This window comes from Lissotriton helveticus, chromosome 4_1 (assembly GCF_964261635.1).
Source record: "Lissotriton helveticus chromosome 4_1, aLisHel1.1, whole genome shotgun sequence".
Lineage (NCBI taxonomy): Eukaryota > Metazoa > Chordata > Amphibia > Caudata > Salamandridae > Lissotriton > Lissotriton helveticus.
This window is the reverse complement of record NC_136063.1, coordinates 1,950,471,794-1,950,490,803: the sequence shown is the minus strand read 5'-3', so window position 1 is coordinate 1,950,490,803 and position 19,010 is coordinate 1,950,471,794.

Below are 19,010 nucleotides of genomic sequence, written 5' to 3'. Positions count from 1 at the left end.
ATTGGCTGAAATTTTCAGGAAAATGGCACATTTTGTTTCTGAGCAGCCCTTGAAAATTTGGGGGGGGTTCGTCAAGGGGGGGCCGAGAAAAAAGGGGGTCCCAAAACATGTTTTTAACATTGAGTTTTCCATAGGGCGGTTGGCCTCACTTTTAGCCCGAACGGCTGAATGGATTTGCACGAAACTTGGCAAAATTGTAGGGACTGGTAGCCCGATGTGCCTTTGCTAGGTCTCAATATATGTGCTTCAGTGGATTTTGAGAAATTAACGTTCAAAAAAAGATATATATCTGTAACAGCGGACCGGGCAGCGCTCCGGTTCGCGGACTTTTCGCGGTACGGAGCTTTGTGAAGCGAAGCTGATTTGTTCTCCGGCGTCTGTGAACATTCCAAACAGTCCGTAGCGGCCACCATCTTGTCTCTCGGTAGGATCGAGAGACAAGAGGAGGCCAAAGCGAAGGGGCAAATGACCATAAGGGGGCATAGTAGATCCTCGCTGACCCCCTAGGTTTGATGTGGAGGTTTTAAAAGGGCCCCGCGGGGCAAAAAAAAAAAATAATAATAATAATCGAACGGCTGAATGGATTTGCACGAAACTTGGTAAAATATTAGGGACTGGTAGCCCGATGTGCCTTTGCTAGGTCTCAATATATGTGCTCCAGTGGATTTTGAGAAATTAACGTTCAAAAAAAGATATATATCTGTAACAGCGCTCCGCTTCGCGTAACGGAGGTTTGCGAAGCTGATTGGTTCTCCAGCGTCTGTAAACATTGCAAACAGTCTGTAGCGGCCGCCATCTTGTCTCTCGGTAGGATCGAGAGACAAGAGGAGGCCAAAGCGAAGGGGCAAATGACCATAAGGGGGCATAGTAGATCCTCCTTGACCTCTTAGGTTTGATGTGGAGGTTTTAAAAGGGCCCCGCGGGGCAGAAAAAATAATAATAATAATAATCGAACGGCTGAATGGATTTGCACGAAACTTGGCAAAATTGTAGGGACTGGTAGCTCGATGTGCCTTTGCTAGGTCTCAATATATGTGCTTCAGTGGATTTTGAGAAATTAACGTTCAAAAACAAGATATATATCTGTAACAGCGCTCCGCTTCGCGGAGATAAAATTATCTCTGTATTACCTAGCTGTTGCTAACACCAGTTAGCGACGGCTAGTAGGAGATAGCGACCATCTTGGGCCCCACTTTGCATGTGAGTGATATTTATCACTAATGACATGCAAAGTGGGCATGCCAAGATGTTAGCGACTGGAAACAGTCGCTAACATCGCTATCTCCTATTACCAACTTTTGGAAATATTCGCGATAAGCGCGAATATCTCCAAAAGCTACCACCTGCCCTGAGCAGTTCTTAGCCATGTTATCCAATGGGAGGTGGATAACATGGCTAAGAGCATTAGCTCGGTAATGCATGAATATCGCTGAGTTTTCAGCGATATTAATGCATTGCGGTCGTTTTTTATCGTATTTGCGATAAACCTTGATAATAGCAAGGTTTATCTGCGATAATTTCTGAAGATGCTTAGCGGTAAAAAATTCGTTGCTAAGCATCGTTAGGGATAAATATCGCTTAACTTTGGTAATATGCCCCAACATCTGTTAACGTTCGATTCGAAGGAAATCAGGAAGTGTTGAAAAACATTGTCTGCGCCATCTTGCCTTTTTTCAAATGCCACACTTTTGTCGTGCACGGCAGTCATTTTAGATGCCTTGACCAGACCCACTCTCTGCACGCTGTCGATCCTTAGCATGGCTCCCCACCCTCGCAAGCATCTCCCCCAGGCAGTGGTCACCCCCGCTCTCTGTCTTATGCATGGGTAATAAACCACCCCCCATCTGTGCTGCTCTTCCCTGAGAATCACACCCTGTGCCCGCCCGACACCTCCCTTTCGCCCTATTCACTACCGCACCCTCTGACACTCCTTTTCCTCTGTGGTCGATTGTCCAGGCCGGTCCTAGGGTATCAGCTAGCACCTGCAGATGTAGTTTATGGCCCCAGCTGTAAAGAATCACCCCTCTTCAAAGGAGTTATAGTAGATCAAGGCCCACACTCGATGAGATCCGTCACAGCAGACGCGTTCCTATTATCTGAAAACCATCCTGTATTGTGATTGGGGAGGGGACCGAGCCTGAAGCGGAAGATTCCAGGGATGACTCTTTGTACATCAAAGTTTTTACAATTATGTGTCACATTAAAAATATATAGCACTCCAACAAAGTAGTAAGATTATAAAACTTTAATAACTTATAAATATATACAAGAAAACAAAAACAGTAATAACATATAAACATTTTTAGGGAAAAACAACGAAGTAGCGGTCGGCTGTGCGAATAGTCCCAACACAGCACAACGTCCAGATTTCACTGATTTCGGAATCCGGCGTGGGGCGTCGCGGGGGGTGGGTCATCAGTAGCAAACTGTTGTGCGAATAGTTCCAAGGCAGCAGAACGATGGCACCAAGGTGATGTCCAGTAAGTTGCCGCACTGGTTTTGGTATCCTACAATGCTGCTCCGAATAACGGCGTGGGGCGCCCCGGGGGAGGCGGCGTGAACGGGCCTCTCCAGGTGGAGTCTCGTCTGTTGTAGTGGGGCGCCCCTTTACCGTTTCAGTTGCCATTCCGTCCGCTTTTGGTCCACTGTGTCAAAAGCCGCAATTCAGCTGAGTTGCGCCCACTCTTGCGGTGCAGCGATAGGCGGCTGTCACAGGATTCTCAAAATGGCGGCAGGCTGTTTCCTTTTTGGGCCTGGTCCACTGAAATGGCCCTGGGACACCTTGGAAATCGGACGCTAGTCTGCTAGGTCTTGGACCCCATTCTCGAAAGCGTCCCCTCCGCCTTGAGGATTCATCAAAAGTTTTGGGGGCCCCCGACTCCTGCAGGCTTCTGGTGGGGAGCGGCTGCCATGATTGCTCGCGGAATGACTACGACGGAGCCACGAGATGGTGGTGCTTTCATGGTGACCCCAGCTTCAGTCTGAAACATCCAGAAACAAGGTGGGGCTTTCATCGTTTGGGGAAAAAAAAAGTTTTCATCCAATGAAAAGTGTTGTTTTTAGGTCATATGATCAAGCCTTCCATCATTAGGAAACCAAAAGTAAAATGAACCAATGAAAAGTTTTATAAACAAGTCACATGACCTGTTATGCGGCATAGGGTATAAAATGCGGAGAAAATACGTTGGCCCGTGAGGCGGCGTCAGTAGCGGACCGATGTGCGAATAGGCCGAAGGCAACACAACGCGCCAAGATCCGGATGGCACCGAGGTGGTGTCCAGCAAGTTGCAGCACTGGTGTGGCCATCCTACAATGCTGAAAGTCGGCGTGGGGCGCCCTGTTGGCCTGTGAGTTCGCGTCAGTAGCGGACCGATGTGCGAATAGGCCGAAGGCAGCACAACGCGCCAAGATCCGGATGACACCGAGGTGGTGTCTAGTAAGGTGCACTGGTGTGGCCATCCTACAATGTTGAAAGTCGGCGTGGGGCGCCCCGTTGGCCTGTGAGATGGCGTCAGTAGCGGACCGATGTGCGAATGGGGCCAAAGGCAGCGCAACAATGTTTTCTGAATAGAAGACACCACAAGGTGCTGAGATGCCAAGATCCGGATGGCACCGAGGTGGTGTCTAGCAAGTTGTGGCACTGGTGTGGCCATCCTACAATGGTAAAAGTCGGCGTGGGGCGCCCTGTTGGCCTGTGAGATGGCGTCAGTAGCGGACCGATGTGCGAATGGGGCCAAAGGCAGCGCAACAATATTTTCTGACTAGAGGACACCACAAGGCGCTGAGATGCCAAGATCCGGATGGCACCGAGGTGGTGTCTAGCAAGTTGCCGCACTGGTGTGGCCATCCTACAATGTTGAAAGTCGGCGTGGGGCGCCCCGTTGGCCTGTGAGATGGCGTCAGTAGCGGACCAATGTGCGAATGGGGCCAAAGGCAGCGCAACAATATTTTCTGAATAGAAGACACCACAAGGCGCTGAGATGCCAAGATCCGGATGGCACCGAGGTGGTGTCTAGCAAGTTGTGGCACTGGTGTGGCCATCCTACAATGGTAAAAGTCGGCGTGGGGCGCCCTGTTGGCCTGTGAGATGGTGTCAGTAGCGGACCGATGTGCGAATGGGGCCAAAGGCAGCGCAACAATATTTTCTGTATGGAAGATACCACTAGGCGTTGAGATGCGAAGATCCGGATGGCACCGAGGTGATGTCTAGCAAGTTGCTGTACTAGTGTGGTCATCCTACAATGCTGAAACTCGGCGTGGGGCGCCCCATTAGCCTGTGAGATGGCGTCAGTAGCGGACCGATGTGCGAATGGGGCCAAAGGCAGCGCAACAATATTTTCTGAAGAGAAGACACCAAAAGGCGCTGAGATTCGGTTACCACCGAGGTGATGTCTAGCAAGTTGCCGCACTGGTGAGGCCATCCTACAATACTGCTCTGAATAACGGCGTGGGGTGCCCGAAGGGGGGGGGGGAGGCGGCGTGAACGGGCCTTCCTAGGTGGAGGCTCGTCTGCTGTAGTGGGGCGCCCCTTTACCGTTTCAGTTGCCATTCAGCTGAGTTTCGGCTGCTCTTGATGCTACAGCGACAGGCGGCTGCAACAGGACTCTCAAAATGGCGGCTTGTTCTTTGGATTTGGGCCTGGTCTACTAAAATGGCCCTGGGACACTTTAGAACTCGGACGCTCGATTTTTTTTTTTCCTTTCCTGTACATGCAAAAAAATGTAAATGCCCGGTACGTTACACGCTTCATCTGCCACGATGTACTCTCCAGAGGAACCGAAAAAAAATATAGTTATGGTAACTATACCATGCATCGTCATATGGAGAGGTGGCACCAATTAATTATAGTGCTGCATAAAAGAGAGATTTGGAGGAGAACCCCCGACCTGCCAGTACATTCATCAAAGAAGTGGCACTGACAGCATCAGAGGCAAGGGAAATGGTCCCAAATATTTAGAACTTTGGAAAGATTAAAATGACATGTTTAGATTGTGGCAAATTAATTTCATGTGGACAGATGAGTGTTACTCTAATAAATACAGCATATGAACATCATCATAGTCGATGGTTGGTAGAGACATTTTGACTATATCCTGGACCTGCCCGTCCTCGCCCAAAATGGCGCCGGAATAAATGGGACTCGTAACTCCTTGTTGTGTACTGGTTGCAGAACCTTGAAATCACGAGATACGTATGCAGTTTTGAAGCATATGGCGGGCGGGGACGAGAATTGATTGAATATTTCAACATCCCTATTGATATTAAGTTCTGATGTGTTATTGATTACTGTACTATTGAAAGTTCGAATTAACGTCACCCATGGTACTTGCCCGCAAATGTATATCTAGATAATTTTATTGTAACTGGCCCTGTCGTATTTTAATTATAAAATGTACGTCCACCGATTCCGCAACTGTTAGACACCTTAGTTCTTGCAACCTAATGGCCCGCCCGTTACGTTCCTCTACAGTGTAAATGTCTACTCATCATATACGATTACAGTTTGCTCCGTGGCCGGCCCACGTGGTTATAGGCTCGTATTTGTATAATGAAATTTTCACAATAAAGGTTTTTAAAAGAAAACATGGTAGTAGTATATACATTGGTAAAGTTTTTAATAATAGTCACTGTTTTAGAATCATTAAAAGGCAAGTGAAATAAAGCAGACCAATTACATGAAGGGTAAAAGGTATAATACGCAGGAACGCAGTAAAGATAAATGGTCAAGGGCTGTTGTGTTTTCTACTCCTGCAACATAAAGTGATCGATAAGAATCTCATATTCAGGCGTATCGGCGACTAAGACAGCAGGTCGACCCTCTTTTGCTCAACGGCTCCGTCATGGGACGAAGAAACGCTCTTTTTCTCGAAAAAAGAATATATTTTACTTGCAGGACAGTTGTAAATTTTCCGGGAAAGTACATTAGCCTGGAACATTATAACATATATTTAAGAAAAAATAATGTTCGGAAGTAATAAAAAGCGTAATTTTTAGGTCATATGACCAAGCCTTTCATCATTAGAATAAGAAAAGTAAAATGAACCAATGAAAAGTTTTATTAACAAGTCACATGACTTGTTATGCTTACGTTACGCGCTGCGCGTCGCGCCCCGGATGACTTCCGGATGCGCTAACGCGGCGCGTCATATGACGCATTACGCGACAACGCAGGTCCAGAATATAGTCAAAATGTCTCCACCAACCAGCGGTCGGAACACAACCCCTTTCAGCAGGCTAAATAGTTCTGTTAAATGACAACAGAAGGGACAGGCAACAAGAACCATCAGTCAAAGAGGGGAGGGCTAGTTCTTCTCTACCGGGTTACATTGGGGCGCTACCGGAACTGATCGAATTGGTAGTCTACAGTGTTTCTGGATGTTTCAGACTGAAGCTGGGGTTAGCATGAGAGCACCACCATTTCGTAGCTCCGTCGTGGCCATTCCGCAACCAATCATGGCAGCCGCTCTTTATCGTTATTTTGGGCGGGGTGGGTGGCGGAGCCGAGCTGTTTTGCAGCCATCATTGTGTGGAGTTCAGTTCATCTCACTAGTTTTGTATTTGTCATGAGGGGTTGTTCCTAATGTTTATATTTTAGCGAGGTCAAAAAGAGATCCCATTAGTGGCCTACTGATTTTGCTCGATTCCTTTTCTTTTTTTTTACACGATTTTTCGTTATCTGCAAAGACTAAACAGAGTATTGCGACTCTGTGTCTGTTTGTAAATAGAGAATGAACCAAAGAGAACCAATTCTAAAACAGTAAATGCTTGGATAACAATCAATCAAATGGAGAGAGAAGCAGGCACAACGTATTACAAGGGGGGCAAAGGCCTGCGTTAACTACCTTTCACTATCTGCAAAGAGAGAGTACTCCTAATAGAAATGAGGGGGGGCACCATTCAAAGCAGATCAGTGTGCATAAACACGAAAATGTTTTCACTTACCACGTACTTGACATTCGACAGCTTATGATATTTGCTATTAAAAAACCATTGAAATTCACTGAAAAAAACATAGGTTATAGACCATATATAGTTAGGAATTAGCATTTACAAAACCTTGAAAATTCACTGAAAAAACCATAGGTTATAGACCATATATAGTTAGGAATTAGCATTTAAAAAACCTTATTTTACTCACACAAAACCATTGAAATTCCATATATAGTTAGTTGCACTAACTATATATCGCGCACCCGCAATCCACTGCTGATGATGTCACATATTACATCATTCATGACATGGTCAGTGACATCACTGATGACATCACTGATGACATCTCAAATGACATCACTGATGACATCACTGATGACATCTCATTTGACATCAATGACCACATCACTGATGATATCATTCATGTGACAATACAATGCATCTCCTCACATTTTAATATAACCTCTGTTTCACCCAGTGTTAAATACAGAGTATAATTTTTGAAACCATTGACACACCAATACTAGTTACTACATACGCACTCACTGATTCCTACGTCTACACACACATTCACTCATTCACCCATACAATCATTCATACATACAATCACTCATCTTTACAACACTATCATATGCACTCATACACCTATATAGACACTCACACTCTGCCACTCATCCATGGAGTTACTCACACACCTAGTCAGTCCTGTAAAGAATCAATCACACTTCCATTTTCTTGTCTATACAGTTAAACATAGAGCACCTTACATTTTCAAACATATACTAACACATACTTACTTTCTTATACAATCATTGATACAAGTACACATTGATCTGCAGAGAGTCACACACCTCCCAGCCAGCCACACACACACTCAGTCTCCCATACAAATACTTGGACAATCAATCAATAACCCATATAGTTAATCATATAGCTACTGATCAACACATGCAGCAGTTTACAGAACAACAGACATAATGATGCACAAATTAAGACAGTTTAGTCACTAACCCATGCACTCAGTGAGACACATTTAATCACTCACTCATACATTCAGTCATGCACCTACTAAATCCTTCGTCCAGACACTTATACATCTACTCATCCTTCAATATGTAAAACATATTTAAACTTTACAGAAACACACAGTCACTGGATGATGTCATCAGTGATGTCATCAGTGATGTCATTTGAGATGTCATCAGTGATGTCATCAGTGATGTCACTGACCATGTCATGAATGATGTAATATGTAACATCATCAGCAGTGGATTGCGGGTGCGCGATATATAGTTAGTGCAACTAACTATATATGGAATTTCAATGGTTTTGTGTGAGTAAAATAAGGTTTTTTAAATGCTAATTCCTAACTATATATGGTCTATAACCTATGGTTTTTTCAGTGAATATATATATATATATAATACATATATGTATATTTATTTGTTAACCTTTTACATAATTTTAAAACGATAAAATACATTAAAATTATTAGTTTAATTGTTTTAAAGTACATATATTTTAATTATTATATATGTGTGTTTTTAAAATTATGATTATTTGTTATATTTGTTAAAATGTATATTACATCTAATGTATTATTTAAAATTATTTTTCTTCTTTTATGAATTTAATGTTTATTAATGTATTATATATATAAAAAAACTATATTTTGTACAACTATATTGATGACAATGAATTTTTTGGGAATATTTTTGTACTAACCAATATAAGTATAGCATGTAGATATTTTTGACTGATATATTGGTCATGATATTTTTGTATGAGGATATTTTGGGTGTCAATATTATGTCAGTGTACCGTCTAGCCTATAAGTCCATCTCAAAGAATTATGGGCCAGATGTAGGTAGGCTTTTACCGGTCGGTAATGGCCGAAATCGTCTGTTACCAACCGGTAAAAGCCTTATCCTATGTAGGAGGCTATTTTACCGATTCGGTAAATAACTAATCAGTATTTACCGATTCGGTATTTACCGAATCATCATTACCGATCCAGTATTTACCGAATCGGTAAATGAGGTGTTGGAAGCACTGTAAAAAGTGCTTCTGGGCTTTAAGAATTTGTTATTTACCACCAACTATTAGTTGGTGGTAAATAAGGAATCCCTAAGTAAATGCATAAATGTGCATTTACACCTGTGCCATGTGACAGGCATACATGCCTTAGGGCATGTATGTATGCCACAAGTGCACACCATCACCAATCAGGGGTGCAACAAGGTGTCAAAGTGACACCCTGCCACCCTTGAATTTTTCCCAATTTTACCGAATCGATAATTACCGATTCGGTAATTGACATTCGTTCCCATAGGAATGAATGGCAAATACTGAATCGGTAATTACCGATTCGGTAAATACTGAATCGTTAAGATTCGGTATTTTTTACCGATTAATTAGCTACATAGGATTTACCGATTCTAAAATACCAAATCGGTGAAATTCTGTATTTTAGAATCGGTAAAACCTATTTACCTACATCTAGCCCAACATTACCATAAGCAGCATTCTGGAATGGTTTGGTACAATAAACCTAGGTGCCATGCACAATTCTGTTAATTATTGTAATCTTAAATATCAACACAAACAATGGTAAATGTATGTATAGTAATCTGAGAAAGAGTTGTACTATTGAATATCAAGCGCAAGGATATCCATATACAAAAATATCGTAGACTGAATATTTGGGACATTGAAATGCTAGTACCTATAAGGAAGAATAGATTAACTATTCCTAACTCAACATCTCCCTACTTCCCAAGATATCTGGTTGCCAGTGGATAGGTATAGTGAGGACCACGTTTCTATAGCAAAAACACTTTTCAGTGTGCTTATAACTTTTGTGCCATTTCATAAATCTTTCAAAAAATGTCTCATCTACATCACATCCTTCCTGGAAAGATTCAGGGTGATCCCTCAAGTGAGGCCAGAAAAAACAGGTGGTCCCAAATCATGTTTTCCCCATTCATATTTCCATGGGAAAATTAGACCCAGCGCTGACTAATTGGCTCAACAGTATCAATTCAAATTTAGCAGAAAGGAAGAGCTTGACCTAAACATCATGTTTTTTTTTTTAAATCAGTGAAATTCCATTCAGTATTTTGTGAAAAATAAAGGTCCAAAAACTTTGTATATTTCCTGCGGCATAGGATCAGCGGAGCTGACAAATCAAGAGGTAAAATCTGGTTGTCTTCCATCACATCAACAAAGATGTGATGGCAACCATTTTAGGAGTAGGTGTTTCTTACTCCCCTGTCCTAAGAAAAGGTTTAGAAAACCTATAAGGAGACAGGGTAGGGACATTCTGCCTTGCTAGGCCTCCCACATGGCATAATTTGTTTTTTTTGATTTCCAGCAAATCTGCAGTAAACATTTTTTAAAAGAGCAGGCTCCGCAGCTCAAATAAGAGCGTTGTATCTGAAGCCTTCATTCCACCGAAACGCGCGTCGGCCCAGTGCCGACTCTCATATTTTCTTTTTGAGACCCGATTTGTTGGCAGAGAGGAAAACCTTTTCTCTTCTGTCTGATTTAAACTCTACCATTAACAGATATGGTATGTTGTCAAGTGTGTGAGAATGAATGACAGTGTATGACTGGAGTGTGGTTTGTGTTTGCTATATTGAATCAGGAGGACTTTTCTTCTTTTCCTTTTTCTCTTTTATAGATGTGTTGTATAATTGTATGTTATATTTGTATAATTTCCTGCAATAATCGTGGTTATAAAAGTAATGTGCCAATGATTATATGCATTTAAATTTATTGATGATGAAGTTAGAAGTCTTTGTATATTTATAAAAATAATATGATGAAAATCTTTTTAAAAAAATGAAATGAAATGTTTTGTAGAAATTAAAAAAAACTTTGAGATGACCATTTTCTGTCACTGGCATATTTTCAACAAATTAGAAATAAGATATTTTGGACAATGAGGGAAACTTTGATATGTATATATCCCCAGCTAAATAAACAACATCCCTAGGGTGTTCCAGGCACCAGGGGTCACATATTGTATATACTTTTGGGGACATGGCACATGCCACCCCTGAGCCTTTTTCTGCCCCCCTCCTCGAGAGGATGCATTTTGCGATAACAAAATAGCAAAAAATGCTACAGGACACAAACAGCAAAAGCCAGCAACCACTCTCTCTCTTAGCTTTTTATTCCTCTGTTCGTGCTGTAGGATTGTTGCCCCAAATTACTCTCAATTACTCAAGCTGGCTTCATTGTCAAATTACTGAAATTACTCTGATTACTCCAACGTAATTACATTTACTCCAAGGTCTAGTTTAAACTGACATTTTCACCTGCATATAACACTTCCCTTTAAATTTCTTTTTTTTCCCGGATTTTGTAATGCAAATTTTGATATTACTACCATACCTAACTGTTAGATCTCTTTAACCTTCATGTTTAGTCTATCTCTCTATCTCTCAATCAATCTATCTTTCAATCTATCTTTCTATCTATCTATCTATCTATCTATCTATCTATCTATCTATCTATCTATCTATCTATCTATCTATCTATCTATCTATCTATCTATCTATCTATCTATCTATCCATCCATCCATCCAACCGTCCGTCCACCTGTCCGTCCATCTGTCTGTCCGCCCGTCTGTCTGTCTATCTATAGGTAGTTACAGTAATGATCTATTTCCCATAGTAAAAGTTGTTTTTGTTTTGCTGAAAATGTTGGCGCAGTTTTATGAATCCTCACAACAGGCTCTGCAACTAACTCCAGCTGTGCAATGCCAACGACTGTGCATGGCAGCAGTTTGGAATAATGTATCAATCAATCATGCCATTTGTATAGCGCACTACTCACCCGGGAGGGTCTCAAGGCGCTTGGGGGGAGGGGTATGCTACTGCTCGAACAGCCAGCTCTTGAGTTGTTTCCTGAAGGCGAGATGGTCCTGGGTCAGCCGAAGGTGGATGGGGAGGGAGTTCCAAGTCTTGGCAGCCAGGTAAGAGAAGGATCTTCCTCCGACGGTGGCTCTTCGGATGCGTGGTACGGCTGCGAGGGCGAGTCTGGTGGACCGTAGCTGGCGGGTGGGCGTGTAGAAGGTCAGGCGGTCGTTGAGGTACTTGGGGCCCAGGTCGTGGAGAGACTTGTGTGCGTGGGTGAGGAGCCGGAACGTGATCCTCTTGTCGACGGGGAGCCAGTGCAGGTTCCTCAGGTGGCTGGAGATGTGGCTGCTTTGGGAGACATCCAGGATGAGTCGGGCGGAGGCGTTCTGGATGCGCTGGAGTCTGTAGCTTGGCTGTGGTTCCGGCGTAGAGGGCGTTTCCGTAGTCCAGTCGGCTGGTGACGAGTGCCTGGGTGACAGTCTTCCTGGTCTCGGTCGGGATCCAGCGGAAGATCTTGCGAAGCATACGCAGGGTGTTGAAGCACGATGAGGAGACGACGTTGACTTGTCTGGTCATCGAGAGGGAGGGGTCCAGGATGAAACCCAGGTTGCGTGCGTGGTCAGTTGTCTTGGGTGCGGTGCCCAGGGCTGGGGGCCACCAGGAGTCGTCCCAGGCGGAGGGCGAAGATCCCAGGATGAGGACTTCCGTCTTGTCCGAGTTCAGTTTCAGGCAGCTGTCCTTCATCCACTCGGCGACGTCTTTCATCCCTTCGTGTAGGCAGGTTCTGGCGGTGGTGAGGGAGAGGATCAGCTGGGTGTCTTCGGCGTAAGAGATGATGTTGAGGTTGTGCTGGTGTGCGATGGCTGCGAGAGGTTTCATGTAGATGTTGAAGAGGTTGGGGCTGAGTGAAGATCCTTGCGGGACGCCGCAGATGACTTCGGTGGCCTCGGAGTGAAACGGGGGAGGCGGACTCTTTGTGTTCTTCCGGCAAGGAACGAGATGATCCACTCCAGTGCCTTCTCTTGGATACCGATGTTGCTGAGGCGCTGGACTAGGGTGCGGTGGCAGACCGTGTCGAACGCAGTGGAGAGGTCCAGGAGGATGAGGGCCACTGTTTCCCCCTTGTCGAGCAGGGTCCGGATGTCGTCGGTGGCTGCGATGAGGGCGGTCTCGGTGCTGTGGTTGGCTCTGAAGCCGGAATGCGAGGGGTCGAGGGATCCGTTCGTCTCGAGGAAGGCGGTCAGCTGTCTGTTGACGATCTTCTCGATGACTTTAGCAGGAAAAGGGAGGAGCGAGATGGGGCGGAAGTTTTTGAGATCGGTGGGGTCTGCTGTAGGTTTCTTCAGGAGGGCGCTGATCTCGGCGTGCTTCCAGCTCTCCGGGAAGGTGGCGGTGTTGAAGGAGGCGTTGATGATGTTTCGGAGTTGGGGTGCGATGGTGGAGTCGGCCTTGTTGAAGACGTGGTGTGGGCAGGGGTCGGTCGGTGATCCGGAGTGGATGGTGTTCATCGTGCGGGCTGTGTCTTCGGTGGTCACCGTGGTCCAGGTGCGAAGGGTGGCGGGCGTTGGTTCGACGGTTGGGTGCGTGGGTGGGGCGCCGAAGCTGTTGTGGATGTCGGCGATCTTGCGGTGGAAGAACGAGGCGAGGGAGTCGCAGAGGTCTTGTGACGGAGTGATGTCGTTGGTGCCGGTGCTGGGGTTGGAGAACTCCTTGACGATAGTGAAGCGCTCTTTGCTGTCGTGGGCGTTGTTGTCCAGTCGTTCCTTCAGGGATTTCTTCTTGGTGGTGCGGATGAGCTGGTGGTGCTTGCGGGTAGCGTGTTTGAGGGCGGTCATGTTGTCGGTGGTCCGGTCGAGGAGCCAGGCTTTCTCGAGGGTGCGGCAGGTCTTCTTGGAGTCCTTGAGGTCGTCGGTGAACCAGGATGCCTTCTTGCTTCTGGGTTTGCTGGGAGGGTTCTTTAGTGGCGCGAGGTCGTCGGCGCAGGCGGTCAGCCACTGTGTGAAGTTGCGGGCTGCTTCGTTGGGGTCCGTTGTGTTGGCGGGTGGGCTCTAGCTGAGGGAGGTGGTGAGCTGGTCTGCGGTGATCTTGCTCCAATTCCTGTGAGGTACCTGCTGCGGGTGGTGGTGGGTCGTGGATGTGGTTGTGGTATGGTAATTAAATATTATGTTACACAAAAAAAAATAGAAGTTCCTGAAAAAAATAAAGTTTACAGGAAAGTAATAGTTAGGAAATACCATTAAAAACTGTTGAAATTCACTGAAAGAACTAGGGTATACAAAAACAGGAAATAGAATTAAAAGATCCTTAGAAATTCACTAAAAAACAAAGTGTATAGGGACATTATAGTTAGGTTCAGATTTTACACACACAAACCATATAAATTGAGCAATTATAGTTATACTTATCTCAAGAAACCATAACTTGTGCCCTCACCATGCACTGCTAATTATCCCACATCTGTTATGACGTCTTTTATGACATCATGGATAATATCACTGTAGCATTTCCGAGTTATAGTAACCTAGAGGCATGAGTAATAACTTTCAGAGTGATCTGTCCAGGTCCACAGATGCTTTTTGGGATCTAGTGTAAATCCGTTCAATAGTTTTTGACAAATTAAGGTTAAAAAATATTTGTATAGGTAGACAGTTGGATCTGTGAGAGGTACCAGTTTAAAAATAGAAGGTTATAATTGGCGCAGGGAGATTTATTTTCCCTTGGTCCTTCTCGCTTCCATAGAAGTCAGACTTCCAGGGGCGTGAGCGCTTTGATTGGTTGCCAGTAATATGATAATAATGTTGCTAGCAGCCAATACAAGACTCAGGGACTTAGTCTCCTGTCCTCAACTTTTAGAAAAAAAAATGGTTCAAGGGGTTAGAATATCCTACTTCCCTAGGGCCCTTGCATTTTTTTCAGCAATCCTGTGGGACTCTAGGGGGATCACAGTAATGAAAAAAAAACAATGTTTTAAGTATATGGGAACGGGGTGAGCAAGACTCCATAGCATAGCCAAGTTTGGGCCCCGGCAAATCCATCCCCAGGGCAGTGTATTTTACTTGATGGGAGGGGAGTTGCTTTCAGGCCTGTTGAGTTTACCCCCTGTGGCTCTACGCAGTTATGAAGTGGAGGAGGCAAAGCCCCCCTCACATAACTCTTTTCGGTTCCAGGGACCGCATCCCCCTCAGCCAGTTTTTTTAAAGAGAATGAGAGGGGGCCGCATGGCCCTCCCTCGCTGGGATAACTTAGGCCCAGTGATGCCAGCACTAGTGTTGAAATTACACTAAAGGGAAGGGGGCCGTGTGGCCTGCCTTCCCGAACCTGAAAAAGGTCCTATCATTTATGGCTGCAATTTAAATTAAAGGAGAGGCCACATGGCCTTTCTCACCATGGGCCCTATTCCTCAGAGCTGGCTCACTTGATGTCAACCAGGGAACCCACCCCAAGACAGTAAATTCCAAGCCCTCACTGGTGTAGGAAGGGAAACTTGTGCTTGCTCCTGTCTGCCAGAGTATTTTAAAATCCTAGCCAAATGGGAGCAATCACTAAGGGCCTAATTTAGATCTTGGCGGATGGATTACTCTATCACAACAGTAATGGATATTTCATCTGTCGAAATATAAATCCCATAGGATATAATGGGATATACATTTCGGTGGATGGGATATCCGTCACCGTTGTGACAGAGAAACCCATCCACCAATATGTAAACAGGCCTTAAGTCTGCTCCCAGTCGGCAGGAGCTTTAAAAATGCTGCAGCTGGCTGGAAGCAGACTTAAGATTTGCTTTCCTGCCCGCATTGATGTAGACATGAAACAGAACAATATATTGCTCCCACAAAGAGAGATCAGCATAAATTGCTGGTCCCTCTGGGTGGAAACATGCTGGTCCCCTCTGCCGGCAGGGGCCACAGTGGCCCTCTCGATCCCCACACAGCCCCCAATGTGTGCTTGGTAAGTGCCTCAAGTGAGCACAGGGGCACCCACCTATTTAAAATAAAGGCCTAAGGGGATGTGGGAATCCGGGAACAAACAAGTCTCAGGAAAGGGCCCCCTTGCTTTTTAAAAAAAAGATCAACCCAGGGGATGGGCTCTCAGGGGCATTAAAAGCCTTGGGGAGTGGGCCCACGCAGCCCGCTCTCTTTAAAAAAAAAACTGTCTTAGGGGGAACTGGGTCGCTGTGGCCTGATAAGACTACAGGAGGGGGCCCCCTCTCTTTCGTTATATTTGGGCTTAGGGTATAATGTCCCCAGGGCCTATAAGGGCTCAGGGAGGGGGGCCGCGCAGCCCTCCTCTCCATGTATTTATATTTCGGGCCCAGTGAATGAGGTCCCGGGGACTGCACACCCCTCTCTTTGTTAATTACATGACCCCTAGGGATGGCGCCCCCTGGGCCTAACTAGGCTCAGGAAGGTGAGCAGCATGCCCGCCTTGCCTAAGAGTTTTGCTCAGGGAGATGGTCCCTGGGGCATATTAAGGCTTGGGGAGGAGGGCGGAATGCTCGCCTCCCAATTTAATTGTATTTCTCCCCAGTGGAGAGGGTCCCTGGCGCCTTTGGGGAGGGATGCTACTTGCTGCCTCCCCCCCTTTTTATTGGAAGCGCCTCTGGTGGCTTGGGCCCGCAGGACCAATTAAGGGTAGGGAGTTGCATGCTCCCTCCCCTTACTATATATGTTTTGGCCACAAGGGATGGGGTCCTCTGGACCAGAAGGCCACCCCTACACTGTACACACCAAAGGCTGTTTGCGGTGTGGGTTTAGTACCCTGCTAGGGTTTTCATTAGAGGGCCTGGCTGCAGGCCTAGCCATGTGGTGAACATCCTGATACATACGGCCAAAGGGTGTGGGCTGAGTGGAGTTGGCTTTCTGTGGGAAGTTAAAAGCAGGGCTTGTCTGCAAGACAGGCCCTGTGGCTGACCCTATGTCATGCATTACAAAAGGCCGTACTCAGCATAGGGTTGGCACCCTGTGGGGGGTTTACTGCAGGGCCAAATCCGCCACCATGCACTTCAGGAAGTTTGCAATATGTTTGGTAATAAAATATTTCTTTCCGTTAAGAAAACTCTAGAAAGTCACTGAAAAAAACAAAGGGTAAACTATTGTTATAGTTAGGCTTGATAAAAAGATGTGTTGCTTAAAAAAACATTAAAAATGTACTGACATTTTCGTTAATGTGAGAAATGTATAGTGCAAATGTTCAATATTATGATTTTTTTTAAAGATTATTTTTCTGCATTTTAAATTTCTTCCATTTAGAGAGAAAAAAAAAAACGAGGGAAAACACATTAGGAAACAAATACATATCAATTAGACTGGGACAGAGCGAACCAGGACTTAATGGGAGACCAAATCTTTTCCCCCCGCATCCTGGACTTAAGCCCCCTAGTAGCATAAATCGCTGACTCATAGTTATAGACTGCCAGAAACCTAGCGAGCCAGTTTTGGAAGCACGGAGGATCTTCCTCTTTCCAGCGAGTAGCCAAAATGATGCGGTGTACAGCAGAACCACTAAATAGCATTACTACCTCACTGTGGTGCAGTCTCAAAGTGCAATCATATCCCAGCATAAAAATTGTAGGTGATTCCGGCAGATCTCGTCCAAACACCTCCTTCCAAAACTCCCAAATCATTTTCTTAAAAAGCCCTAAGCTGTCACATTTGTAGAACATATGCACAAGAGTCGCAGGTCCGCTTTTGCACCTAGGGCAGCGGTCGCTGTCAGTTTTCCCCCAAGCATACAATTTGGCCGGTGTATAGTAAAGATTATAAACTGTTTTATACAGCTGAGCCCTAAGATTGGTGGAAAGTAGAAATTGGGAGGCCATTGTCAATACCTTATCTAATTCCACATCTGGATTGCCTAATTTGCTAGCCCAGGTTGCTTCCGTACGTTCAGTGTCATCTGGTGCGTTGGCGAGTAGAGCATTATAGAATGTACCTATTCTAGAGGAGGACTTCTGGATATCTTCCAAATGGGGTATTTTGTTCCAGTTTATGTTAGGAAGCAAATGATTAATGCTTGATCTAACTTGAAGAAATTTAAGATAGTCGCTGCTAGGTATGCAATATTGAGTCTGGAGGAGACTAAAATTACATTTTTTCTCAGGACCTAGAAGATCAAAAAGAGATGTAATTCCATAGCTCTCCCAATTGGCAAAAGTCCCATCATTTATGTTTTGCGAAAAGAGAGACGTTTGCCAAAGTGGGGAGTATCGGGTATATTTAGGAATTTGCAAATATTTTGTTATTTTAGTCCAAGCTTTCCAAGCCCCTGTAACAATCTTGAATTTGACATTTTTATAATATCCAGGGTCATAGTGTCTGAGTAGAAGTCCTCTGGCTTTAGGACCAAGGGCCAGCTGGTATATTGATGGAATGTCCGCCCCTGCTTCATCCTGTATAGGACTAACCATGGGAGCAAATCGCTGTATATATGCAGCCCAATAGTATAGGAACAGCTGGGGGATAGCCAGGCCACCATGATTGTAAGGCAGGGTATTTTAGTGATCTTCTGATCTTGCCATACTGCCAGACTAATTTGGAGATTTGGGAGTTGAGAATTTTAATACATTTATCATCTACTAATAGGGGAATGGTACGGAATAAATATAGGATTTTAGGGAAGATAGTCATTTTAATATAGTTCCCCCTACCTATGATGGTGAGGGTGCACAGACATAATATCGACTCCAAAATATCGTCTGGACAGAATATCGAGTTTTAAATATCGTTTGGAGAAAATATCGACTAGACAGAATATCGACAGCCAAAATATCGTTTTTAAGGTAAGTGAAGTAATATCGACTGTAAATAATATAGACAGTGAAAATATCCAAGTATATAATCTAGATAGTAAAAAATATAGTTTTTTAAATAATATTTAATTATTTATAGTGTGTTTATGTTATAATATGTGTGAAAAGTGTCAATTTATTTTATTATTTTTTTTAATTAATTATTTTTTTAATTATTGTGTAATTTAATTCTGTAGCGGGTTGTGGGTTTATAGGGGAATAGGGTGGGAAGTAATTTAATTATAATTAATTAAATATGTAAATTTATTAATTGGTAGTAATAATTAATTAATTGGTAATTAAATAATGTATGTTAATTATTTAAAATTTAATTGGTAATTAATTTTATTTAATTGATTAATTGCTAATTATGTCAATTAAAATAATTTATTTTCTCTAGCGGGTTGTGGGTTTATAGGGGAAT